Source organism: Eleutherodactylus coqui, chromosome 6, assembly GCF_035609145.1.
Source record: "Eleutherodactylus coqui strain aEleCoq1 chromosome 6, aEleCoq1.hap1, whole genome shotgun sequence".
NCBI lineage: Eukaryota > Metazoa > Chordata > Amphibia > Anura > Eleutherodactylidae > Eleutherodactylus > Eleutherodactylus coqui.
In genome coordinates, this window is record NC_089842.1 from 170,828,486 (window position 1) to 170,842,025 (window position 13,540).

Consider the following 13,540-nt stretch of genomic DNA (forward strand, 5'->3'; position numbering starts at 1 on the left):
GCAACCGTTATTGTGAGCGATAATGCATTGCAGTACAGAGGTTCTGCAATACATCATCAAAGCGATCACAGCTTTTATGGTTCAAGTCCCCTACAGGGATATAAAAAAAAGTAAAAAACGTGTTTAAAAAAAAAAAAAAAAGTAAACTTTTTTGCACATTTTCCCATTTATTGTAAAAAAAAAAAGGTAAAAAAAACTCTTATTTGGTATCATTGTATCCGTAACGACATGTACAATAAATTGAACACGCTATTTATCCTGTATGGTGGAAACTGTGTGCAAATACATAATGTTAATGATCAGGGTTTAAACCAAACTATAAGTCAATGAGCCAATGATGATTTAGGAGTCACGGGTGTAGTGGCTGTGCAGGTCACTAGAGAGTAGTCAGGATTGCCAGGAGTCAGCAACGGGAGGTCTTGGTATGCAGTACAATGGATGAGGTGGGTAACGTAGTCAGGAGGGAAGCCAGAAGTCGGTAATGGGAAGTCTCGGTATGCAGTACAATGGATGAGGCGGGTAACATAGTCAGGAGGGAAGCCAGAAGTCGGTAATGGGTAATTGCTGTTTGCAGGAGAGGAGCAGGTTCCTTTCAATATAAGGAAATTCATGACATGTGCCAAATTCTTGGCTTAAAAATATGGGAAATTGGGTTTCAAGTACAAGTTTATTATCTGGCATTAACATTACAATAATAGAGAAGTATGTAGTAAGTATAAAATTTCCATTTTCTTATTTGGATTGTGTAAGACTTGACGAAATAGGAAGCCTAGTAACATGAAAACTGATGTGTACAAATCACACTAAGAAGAACTTGCTAAGCATATCATTGGTGAAACCCAAAACTTGCCTCTTGGTGAAATGATACCACTTTTCCTTTCTTCCCTTTTTCGCAAATCTCCCAGTACACAATTTCTTTATGTATAATACTACTGTACTACTGTACTTGTAGCAACCAACCAGATTCCGTCATAAAATAATTAATCTTCATAAAAGGCTGGAATTTCATGGCTATGGGCAACGCCATTACCGTTTTTAAAAAAATTGTGAAGAAATGTTAATTTCTTACGTTAGTAGAACTTGAAGTTACAGACTGCCGGTGTCCCAAGCTGCCAGTTCTTCGTAGCAACTAATCAAATGATTAAAGAGTAGCTGCATTATCAACTAACTCTTGACATGTTATAGAGAGATGTTAAAAGTATTCATCAATGCTCAGACCCCATTGATCGCTAGAACAAGGGGACTGCAGTGCTCAACCAGGCGCTGTTCCCCCTCGGCTGTCTTTGCTGCTTTTCGTCTCCTTCTGTCAACCAAAGATAGACCACATAGACGTCTATAGAAAGCGCTATACACTTTTATGAGGCTGCCTTCAGTTGTCAGAAGGAGCTGAAAAGTAGCCAAAACAGCTGAGGGGGCACAGCGCTTCGGTGAGCACTGCAGCCCATTTGTTCTAGTGATCAGCAGGCGTCTCAGAAGTGGGACCACCATTGATCAATACTTTTAACATGTCTCTATGACATATCAAAACTTAGCTGAAAGTGCAGTTACTCTTCGAAAGCAAAGCCAATCAAAGCTCTCCTTTTTAATGTTAGTCAGGAAGGTTTCCTTGTGGAGAGGACCTAGTAGGTGTGAGGAGACTTATAAGGCCATGTATTCTCCTCTGGGAAATTTGGTATGTAGTTGGGAGATGGTACAATGCCTCTAGGGCACCATCTATTAGAAGGCTCATAAGACACCAGGAACCCTGAAAACTCAATATTTGCTCAACCAAGTAAGGCATAACACCTGTGTTAAGTGTTGATAGTTTACTAAATTTAGGTACTGATATATAACAGCCATAGTTTTTCCTTTCGGAGCTTCCTACTGGGAAATATGACCAAAAAAAAAACTGTAGCTACAAACGTGTGTAATGCTGCACGTACTCAGCCCGCTCCTATCATATAGTCAAGGGTAAGGTTATGGAGATGTAGCTGGGACATGTTAAAAGTACAGCATCAACCAATGTCAGACCCCAGGAGACTGTACTGACTGCACAGGATTGCCCAAGACATACCCAGCCTATCTCCTCACGTCTAGACTTGAACTGATCTAATCAGTTAGGTGTGGTGTTCTGCTTTATTCCTTTTTAGTTTTATAACTGTTTTGTATGTATTGTATGTTTATTTCTGTTATCTTTCTAACTTTTTATAAGCATTCAACTTTTTATAATAAAATCTTACTTTTTATTAAGTTCAGCCCTTGTTGTTCTATAAAAACCTATAGACCCTGATAAAAGTGTAACTTTGACTGTTGGAGTGCAGTGGGTGTGCAGCCTTTTTTCATATGCCCTTTTTGCACCGCCCTATTATGAGCCAATAAGCAGCCTTCTCCCGGGTAGACTCAAAGTGATCATATATTACAAGTGGCAACATACAGCTTCCAATGGTGATACCAACTGGTTCCTAGAGATTAGAATAGCCAGACCAGGGCTGGTTAACTATGTAGCTGATCATCAAGGTGGATTCAGTCAAAAAGGGGTTGTTCAAACTGGATGGCCCCTCTGAAGTTAGAATATGATTCACTGTTATGAGCCTAGTAATTGTGAGACTCATTTGATTTAACTATAACTTAAATTTTTGCCCGCCGAATGAATAACGGGCAAGAGCTGCCTGTGATTGGCTAAGCACCTCAGCCAATCACAATCAGCTCTTTCAGCAGGCAGGGATTTTAAATCCCCGCCTGCTGATAGATCAGCACCACAGTGTAGGGGACAGCAGGAGAAGACGCAGCTGAGTCCCGGCAGCTGAAGCAAGGTGAGTATCTATTTTTTTTAAACCACATTTACTTGATTTTCAGGGAAGGGCTTATATTTAAAGCCCTTCCCTAAAATCAATTGAAGGGGTTGCAGGCAGCAGAATCCTCTACCGCAGCTGACATGTGTGACAGCTGCGGTTGAGAATTGAAGAATTCCTCTGCTGCATCTGTCACAGATGTGGCAGATGTAACAGCATGGAATTCTTTTAACTAGCGGGAATGAAGGAAACATCTGCCACATGTGGCAGATGTGTTCTTCATCCCCGCGGGGGTCACGGCAGCAGTGGACAAATAAGTATATATATATATATTTTTTTTTTACACTAAAATGTTTCTTTTTCAGGGAAGGGCTTATATGTAAAGCCCTTCCCATAAAAAGAATGCAGCGGTGCCGGCAGAGCATTGTTTTCAATGGAGCCGCCGGGAAGCTGCGGCTTCATTGAAGGCAATGCACGGACCTGCATTCACGCGAGTTTTTGCACGTACATGGGTGCTCACCTACGTACGCACAAAAACACGGTCGTGTGAAGCCATCCTTAGACACAACAATTATCGCTCAAAATTCACTCAAAAACCATCTTTTGAGCGATAATTGTTGTGTCTAAATGTGCCCATCTTTCCGTTTTCTGCTGAACTACGGTTCTCAGTTCGGCTTGAAAACCATTGTTCAGCAGAACAGCTGATAAGCAGGACCAGAAGCTGTTATCTGCCTGGAGAGAGCTGAGAACAGCTGATTGCATTGTCTCAGCTGTTCCCAGCTGTCAGCCCTGCTGGCAGAACAAAAGGAATTTATTCAGAGAACAGCAGGCGGTCCTCTGAATAAATTCAGCTCCTGGTGGCTCACATGCTGCTAATTGATACTGATAGGCATTAGTACCAATTAGCAGATTATGCAAAATAATCACTCAAAAGCCATCTAGGGCCTTAACACATTTTGAAGGGGGAAAGGGTTGTGGTGGTGTATTATGTTCTTCTTATTTGTTCTACTGATTTGTTGTTATTTTATCGCTTTTGTTTTTCTCTCTATCTACTGGAGTCTATGTGACTGTCTTTCCCAGTCTGCACACTGTGGTTTTCTATTGTCCGTTTGTTCGTTTGAAGTAGCCCTCAGTCTCTGCAGAAAATAAGTGATATTCACGCAAGGTAGATTTGTTGCAGAGATTTTATGCTACTGTAAATCAGGTCCATCATCTGAACGGGGCTATTTGGTGGATTCCTGCAAGCCCAGTTCACCTACATGGGAAAACCACAGCTATATCCTCAACAAAATCTGCATGTAAGTTGCTGAAAACTTCTATGATGTAGGACATCAAAACCGTTGGAGAAACAGTACAGAAAAAAATCTTGTGACATAGACTTGTATTTTCTCTGTGTTTCAGAGCATGATCTTCCTAATGACTTCTAAATATATGGAGGGTTAGGCTCAGTATTAATCTGCGTATTTCAGACGTATTTTTACATCCATAATACGGTTATGTGTCCCGGCCTGACCACAGGCCTCCAGACTTAAGCTCTGAGCATCATAGGATGCTTGGAGTTCAGGTCAGGAAACCCGCATTTAGGCTGGGATACACATCCATATTATGGGCACAAAAATTTGGTCGAAATATTCTGGTGTGTCACCAGCCTTAATATTAATATAACTCATGTTGTAAGGCTGCTAGCATTAAAAGGCATAAAGGAATATTTGTCTGATAGCAAACTCTATGTAGAATCAGATTGAAAACACTATTCATTATCGTGACTCGAATATGGTCATATCTTCAGACTTGGGTTCATTATAGTTTCTGATGTCATGAATAAATGTATCCCTTTGGCTCCATTCACATGATTGTATATCGGCCACGCTTTCACACATTGATTTTCAGATGGCCGGCCAAGATAGCGCATAGGAGTACATTTCGGCTGGGCGCTTTTACATCGGCCAGGAAAGATAGTTCAGGAACTATCTTCCTGGCCGGAATACAGCGGCTGCTGCCATAGACTACTATGGGAGCCTATTACAGCTGCCAAAGAAGGGAGGTGGGAGGGAGTTTAGCAGCGTGACTGCTAAACTCCCACCCCTTCGCTCCGCCCCTTGCTGGCTGTTTGCAATTGGAAGGTGCGAGGCGGGAGCTAGTTGCTAAGCTCCCGCCCCTCCCCTTGCTGAGAGTTAGCGAGGGGGCTGAAAGGGGGAGGCAGTTTAGCAAAGCTAAACTTTCTCCCCCCACCCGACGGCTTTCCGGGCTTGGCGTTTATGCACCGTACCCAGGCCATCTGAACGGGCACACAAACAACAGATTTGTGCGCCAGTTCACACGATTTTCGGTCGCACTGTGGCCATGACACAGCCGACCGAAAATAGCTACGCTCGTGTGAATGAAGCCTTAAAAAGTCTCTTTTTGAATAAATAAATTACTAATTGCACTAATTTCCTTGTTTCTCTGTAGGCCGACTATTTAATAAAGTACTCTCCACTTCAATCTGGAATTAAAGTACTAGGAGGCACCAGGACCTGATTTAGTTATTGCAATCCTTTAACTGCCTACTAAGAACCTTTCTTGGTTGTTAAGAGAACATAAACCCAATTAGATAATGTTAGCAAGTACCTAAAGTTAACTGCATAAAGCACTTGGACATAAAGACTTTCCTTTTATGGTACAATCATTAAGCTCAGAATTTTGAGATCTAATTAATCCAAAGAGAGCTCTGATCTCCATTCCGCTAGGCACGGTGGCCGGTGGCAGTTTGATCTAGGCACAGAATGAAAGGAGAGTTGGTAGAATACATACACCTCTGCCATGCACCTCTACTTTCCTTATAATGGCTGTTCAGGCTGTGCAGTTGTCAGAAACCAAGAAAATATCTTTGACCAGCCATATGTACAGTTTGTTGGTCAAATGCTCATTTCACTAACATCTATCTCTTTCTATTCCCGTGAAACATGCACACTTAATTAAAGGGTATATTTTATTGCCAGACACTTTTGGCAGTGGCTTACCTTACATGGCAACAAATGATTGGGCATGTCAAAAAGACAGTAGACCCCCCCCCCCCCCCCCCCCCCCCCACACACACACCTTCCCATACACATTAGATTGTAGGCCAAACCCACTGAAATCAGATATAGCATGGAAGGGAAGGTAGAAGCTGTTGTCAGCCTACAAGAAGACATACACTTATGCAATAAAGGACATTGCTAATATAAATTACCAGCAAGGATACGATTACACCACAAGCTGTGTCTCTACCTGGAAACCTTGCTATAATAACTGTTATCACTTATTCTAAATTATCATACATTATGTGGGAGAGGTGAGGATCGAAGAAGACTTTATTGCATCAATATATCAGAATGGGTGCCCATATTGCTGCGGTACATGGCTGTAAATATGATGTTGACTAGGGTCTTAAATATATAGAGTTAGTTTCTCCATATTTGCATCAATATCCATTCCCAATTTCTCAACTAAACATATTTCTTACCCATTACCCATTTTCCACATTATAGGGAAATTGCAGTTATTATTTCTTAATTCCAGAGCTAACTGAGAAAACAAGCAACTGGACAGAGAAATTGGAGGCTCTTGGGACCAAAGAGCCCTCCCCTACCTTGTGCCATTTCTAATACAGGATCTCAGTGCAACTACTACTTCTGCACCGCGGTATACCTATGCCCTGTCACTAGGTACCATTAATTCGGACCGAAACCACTAGTGGCACCAGCCATTAGAACACCACAAACGCATTTTGTAAACCACTAGACATTATTGGTTTGAGCACAGAACAACTAGACATCACTAGACTGCGTCACTAATCCAATGGTTACATAAGAGGAAATTTAGCACATCCGTGATTTGATAGATGAAGCCAAACAAAGTACCAATGAAGATTGTTTGCTTTCCTCTAGTCTGGTTTGGGGACCTCTTGGCACATTTAGTAGTTTTCACCCCTCACTCCTAATTGGGACTTGGCCAAATTCAGTCTTGTGTTTGTGTGGTAGAGCAAGTCGATTGCAAATTTCATTATGATAAGTCTATCCTACAGTCAAGTTTCTTGAATCTATCATTATGTTCCTCCAGCACATTTTATTGCAGATCCTCTAAAGGAATCTAACACTCCACTGCCTTCATTTCAGTTTATTTTTCCATGGCCGCTTTCACAGTAAATGTTTTTATGTTCCAGAATGAGACGCTTGAGTTTCATCCAAGCTGCTGTAGCCGAGTAAGTATTTTAATATCTTAAAGATTTCATCAGAGGAAGTAGCGATGCCAATAATAAATTGCAAAATGTTAACTGCTACTCTGAAATGACCATTTCCCTGCCTTTAATGGCAATGCTTATGTTACTGTGCTTTGCTGTTCTTTCAACCTCTGCACATTTATTGCAAAAGCTGTGGGGAAAGCCATTGGTAAGAAGGAAATCTACACTTTATTAAATGCATTTACCAACTTAGAAAGTATACTTTATACTACAAGTAGGTTATGTGTTTGGGCGAACTGTTTGTGTATTGTGGGATACCCAAAAATAGCAGATATCAAAGAGAGGACTCTTTTGTTTGGCTACACATGCATACCAGCGCGAATCTCAAGCGAGTTTTGTGCTTTGTGAGACGCAGAAAACTCGCAAATATGAACTCCATTCTTTTGGCGTTCTCTTGGAACGCCTCACCCATTGTTTTCAATGGGACCTTTAAAGACATTGCATGCACTCGCATGCCATGCCATGCGCTCGCCCGTGTGAATGTAGCCTTAGTCCTCATTTTTCTTTTACAATCACAGAAAATGGCCATGTACTTATTGACTAAGGAGGGCAGATTGCTGCATCCTCTCACCATGCAGGTAGCAGACTACCAAATGAGGGAGCTAATTGCACCTGTGTGGGACACTGATGAGACAGCCACTCACACAGCCTCTAAATATAGAGGGGGATGGCTGCTTGGTGTATACTCCCACATATAGTGGATACAAAGTGGAAGACCTTCTGATACATGTAGTTCACCATGCAGACCAGCAACGTATTAATGATGCCATAATAGTTTGGTGGGTTTCCCATGCACTTCAAACAGTGAACCACATTGGTACTGCCACCCTGGGCTCCCCCTGGAGTTGTAAAGCCACACTGCATGTGAATGATTGGTGGGAGTATACACCAAGCAGCCACCCCCTCTATATTAAGAGGCAGTGTGAGTGGCTGTCTCATTGGTGTCCCTCACAGATGCAATTAGCTCCCTCATTTGGTAGTCTGCTACCTGCATGGTGAGAGGATGCAGCTATATGCATTCCTTAGTCAGTACGTATATGGCTGTTTTCTGTGATTGTTTTTATATTTCCCCTTCTGTGACGTCATTTTTCTTTTGTGTCACTGCAGAACTTAATATTCCACATCAATGGACTCGACACAGTTCTTAGCTCCAGCTCATACTGACTCAATTAACTTTAACCCCCTATTTACAGGTCTATTTTATGCTCTTATGACCAACCAATTTTTCTTTTTTTTTAATTGCCGCACTCCTAGAGCAATAGGAAGTTAATTTTCGGTATAAGGGCTTGATTTTTGGCAGGACAAGTTGTATTTTTTATTGCCGTCATTTTGGAGTAAATATAGTCTATTATATAACTTTTAATAATTTTAGGGGGGAGATTGGGGAAGAAAAGACATTCCACCATTGTTTTTTTTTAAATACAGTTTAAACAGTTCTTTTCTGTTTTGCTATTCTTGTACACTAAAACGCTTTTTTTTAATGATTTGATTGATTTTTGTGCCGCTAGTTAGTTTAACCAGTTAATACCTTGCTACTTTTTCACACTTTAAAAAAGAAAAAAAAAAGATATATCCAGCGCAATGCATTTGTGCCATGAACAAGGCGCTTTTGTACGCATATCGGTGCATTTTACTGTACATTTTTGCGTATTAAGGGCAGGTTCACATGGGCTCGGGACACACCCCTGCCTTGATTTAAAAGGCTATTTAGCCTAATGAGGTCTGGACGTGTTTATTTCTTCACGGAATTGTGCAGCATATTTGCATTTGCACCCGTCCTGTAGACTTATATGAGGACCCTGGTCTGCACAAGAGTAGAGCATGAAACCAATGGGTTCTATTGCCTAAGGGCTCCTTCACATATACGTATTTGCCTGTACAAAATTTCCGCCTGCAATACGCAGAGAATAGATTAAAATGGGATAGTTTTTGCTCCATTTTTTTGCGCGCAAAAAAAAAAAATAGTACATGCTCTATTTTTGTGTGCATTCATGCACAAAGGGTCCCCATAGAAGTCTATAGGAGGTGCGCAATTCCATGAAAAAAAGGACACATCTGGACCTCATTAGGCTAGTAGCCTTTTAAATCAGGGCAGGGGGGGTGTCCTGTGCCCATGTGAACATGCTCTGAATGCGCAAAAAAGTACAGTAAAATGCACCAATGACGACGCAAAAGCATCTCATTAACGGGGCAAATGTGTTGCACTGAAGCATGTGAAATTGCGTATATGTCTATGTGAAGCCACCCTAAAATGTAACTGGATTGTTATTACAATTACAGACAAAAACAATTAAACTAAACAAATAACACCGTTATACCGTGCATGTCTTTTATTGAGCACACTGAGTAAACACTCAAGGTCTCTTTAGCTTGAGGTCATGGACTGCTGCCTTAACCTCCTTTTACAGGGGACAATTATCATGCAGGTTGCTTGTTAGATCAAGTGGTTTGCACTATAATTGTGCAGTGTGAAAGCATACAGTGAAAAGACCCATCTTTCACACAGCCATAGGGTTTTTTATGTGCCGTAAAAATGCGTGAACAGGCGCACAAATCTAACGTTTGTGCGCCCATTCAGACAGCATGGGCCCCAGCAAATGTGATCCGAGGCCACAATTCCATTGCGTCCTCTTCCCTCCCCCTCGCCGGCTTACCTCCTCTCTCCTTCCCTCCGGCTGTTTGCAATGGGAGTGGGCAGGGCTAAGCACACATCCCTTGTCCACAGCTAGCAGTGGGTCCCATCCCGCCCCCTACCATTGCAAACAGCTGGAGGGGAGTTGAGAGGAGGAGAGAAGAGGGAGGGAGTTTAGTAGTCACGCTGCTAAACACCCTCCCACCTCCCTTCTCTGGTCGTTGTCATTGGCTCCCATAGGAGCCCATGCAGCGGCCGACGTATTCCAGCTGGAAAATAGTTCCTGGACTATATTTTTGGCCCAGTGTGAAAGCACCCGGCGTTATATTTGCCAGCCAGGCGCTTTTACGTCGTGGGAATACGGCCATGTGATCTGATGCATCGGAATCCAATGCATCAGATCCTAGTGTATATCAGCCAGCCGTGAAAACAGCGGCCGATATACGCTAGTGGGAAAGAGCCCTTAGGCACAACAATTATCGCTTAAAATTCGCTCGAAAGCCATCTTTTGAGCGATAACCGTTGTATGTAAATGTGCCCATCTTTTAGTTTTCTGCTGAATGATGGTCTTAAGTTCGGATTGAAAACTGTCATTCAGCAGAACAGCTGATAAGCAGAACCGCACGCTGTGCTCTGCCCGGGGACCGCTGATGACAGCTGATTGCATTTTATCAGCTATTCTCAGCTGTCAGACCCGAGGCAGATCAAAGGGAATGTAATCAGGCAGTCATTCAATGTAAAGGGAGCTTTAAATTCTTCTATAAAATGTTTTGCTACACTTCATTGTTCATTCATTGTTCCCTCAGTAATCACAAGGCATCCAAGCCCAAAACAGCAAAGCAACCCCAAACAATGTTACTCCCTACACCATGCTTTAGTTAGGAAGTGGTTTGGTATTTCTCCTCCAAAAATACTGCTATGCATTTGTGCTAAAAAGTTCCATTTTTGTTTTATCTGTTCATAGAACTTTTTCGTAGAATCATTGTGGAATATCCGAGTGGTCTTGGGCAAATCTAATATGGGTTGCAATGTTTTCCATGAACACCTTTCTTGTTCAGTGTTTTTCTAACAGTGGACACAGGAACAGATGATTTTACAGTTAGTAGAGTCTTCTGTAGGGTCTTTTGCTGTTTCCCTTGGGTTCTTTCTCACCTCTTTCAATATTGCCCGTTGTGCTCTTAGAGTGATTTTAAAAAGATGCCCACTCTTAGGGAGAGTAGGAACAGTCTTCATGGGTAGATAATTTGTGTAACCATGGACCGATGTACATGCAAGTCTTTAGCAATGGTTTTGCAGCTTTTTCCAGCTTCATCCATGTCTTCAGCACATCTTCCAAGGTCTTTAGAAAGTTGTTTACATGAAAGCATGTTTCACACAAACTAATCTTTCTTAAGCATAGATTTGGCAGTAACCAGGTTTTGTGTGTCTTTATATAATAGTCAAAGCAATCACACCACATTTTATAAGTAATCAATGCAGAAATCCATGTAATTACAAAAATTAAGGCTGGAAGAAGAGGGTCGCTATAGATGGATACTTCATTCATCCAGTTTTTCCCAAGCATTTTGGAGAGTGGAGATATTTATTACTGCCTGCTTGTATACCTTAGTATATCTCTTCTCAAAGCATGGAGTTCAGTGCTTGGCAGTCTCTAAGAATACCTGGCAATCCTAAATTAGAACCTGTAAAACTGGCAGGCGCATAAAATTAATGCTTTGTTTTACCATACACCCAACAAAACCATGTACACTGGCACTAGTCCACTTCTCTCCTTCCAAGTACTTGGCTTTCAACACATTATCATGTCATGCATTGTTTCAACAGATGTTATTGTAGTGTAATATACTTAATTACTGTGGGTATGTCTTTACTAAATATCACACTGTGTTCTGTTCTGTATAGTAAATAGAATAATAATAATCTTTATTTGTATAGCGCCAACATATTCGGCAGCGCTTACATAGACAGGGGGGATACAGAAAGACAAAAAAAATAAAATTTACAGAACCGCGGTTACATAGTAATCAGTTGATGGAAACAATAGGGGTGCGGGTCCTGCTCCAACGAGCTTACATACTACAAGTAATGGGGTGATACAGAAGGTAAAGGGGCTGGAGATGTGCGCAGTATGGCGAGGTGGAGAGTGAGGGGTGATATACACGTAGACAATGGTCAGACATTTAGCTGTGTGACGGCAGAATCGGTATGACTGCAGGAGCAGTTATGATGGTTAGCAGGGATTGTAGTCAGTAGGTCAGGGAGCATGTTATCAGGCGGAGTACAGAGGGGTTTGTTTAGGGAATGCGGTATGCGTCCCTGAAGAGGTTCGTTTTTAGAGCACGTCTGAAGTTCTGCGAGTCCTGGATTGCCCGAGTAGCCTAGGTAGTGCGTTCCAGAGGACCAGTGCTGCTCTGGAGAAGTCTTGGAGGTGGGAATGAGAAGTTCGAATTAAAGGGGCGCTCAGTCTGGTTTCGTTAGCAGAGCGGAGAGCCCAGGCTGGGTGATGGATTGAGATGAGGGAGGCAATATAGGGGGGCGCTGCGCTGTGGAGGGCTTTGTGGATGAAGGTAACGAGTTTAAATTGAATTCTGTATTTAACGGGCAGCCAGTGCAGTGACCGGCACAGAGCAGAGGCGTCCGAGTAGCGGCTGGATAGGAAGACGAGACTGGCTGCCGCATTTAGGATGGATTGTAGAGGGTAGAGTCGGGTGCAGGGGAGGCCGATCAGCAACGAGTTGCAATAATCGAGCCGTGAGTGGAGGAGGGCAACAATAAGCGTTTTTAGCGTGTCTACTGTGAGAAAAGAGCGGATTCTTGCGATGTTCTTGAGGTGCAGCTGACAGGTTCGGGCCAGAGATTAGATGTAGGGGCTAAATGATAGATCAGAGTCGAATATGACCCCAAGGCAGCGGGCATGTTGTCTAGGAGTTATGGTGGCACCACACACTGAGATGGAGATGTCAGGCTGAGGTCGGTTAGTGGAGGGCGGAAACACCAGTAAGTCAGTTTTAGATAGGTTTACACACAGTTTTATAATAAAAACGTTTTGCGCTTGTAGAAAATGAAAGAAAAGTAGCCCAAATTGGTTGGCAAATCCGGTGAAAAGAAAAATCAAGATGGCACTTACTCGGGAGGAGGGGGGTGTATAAAACAAGAAGCCCCCTCCTTGAAGTGTCGATTCCTCAAAGAACTCCCAGTCGCGGAAAATACTGCCACAGGAGAGTTAAGTCTTCGTTTTTTATTATAGGATAATGTTGGCAACGCGTTTTGGTGCAAGAAGACACCTTTCTCAAGCCAATACAATGAGGAAACATACAAAACATACTCACATTTTTAGATAGGTTTAGTCTTAAATATATATAATTGTGGCTGAAATTAAGACTGGATTAATTAGAATACATGTGCATACCAAAGCCTGTACATCAATACACGGTGTGCGCAACGTCCGTAGATGGACACCATATTATCGATTCCAGCAACATGAATTTATAATATGACCATATGCACTAGGCCTTTCATCAGTGGATATTATGGCCATAGATTTATGCATTAAATTATGGAACGGCAGGATGAGAGTGAAGATTTTAAAATGCCTTGTAGGCTTAAGATATAATTGCACTGCAAGTTAATATGTCAAAGATGATAAACAAGTGCAAGGCATGGGTCCCCTGGAGAGGGATATGTAAAAGGTTCATGGTAACAATCCAGCTGCTCATCCCAGCCCTAGTTTCTGTAGATACCTTATTTACTAATGAAAGGGTTGGTATCATTAGCTGCATCAGCATATCTGTGTATATAGTGTTTAGTTTCCGAAAGCCATGGGACACTAATATTCTCACCATGTAAAGACTAAGGCCAGACTAAGGTTGGTAG

General features: G+C 42.2%; 1 long non-coding RNA gene across 1 annotated transcript in view; it reads left to right on the forward strand.

The window, feature by feature from the left end:
• LOC136632916 (uncharacterized) overlaps positions 1-13,540 on the forward strand; it is a 39,235-nt gene that overhangs the window by 11,291 nt on the left and 14,404 nt on the right. The window contains exon 2 of the long non-coding RNA XR_010793202.1: positions 6,958-6,996. This is a non-coding gene — a long non-coding RNA (uncharacterized lncRNA). The remainder of the gene's footprint in view (positions 1-6,957; positions 6,997-13,540) is intronic.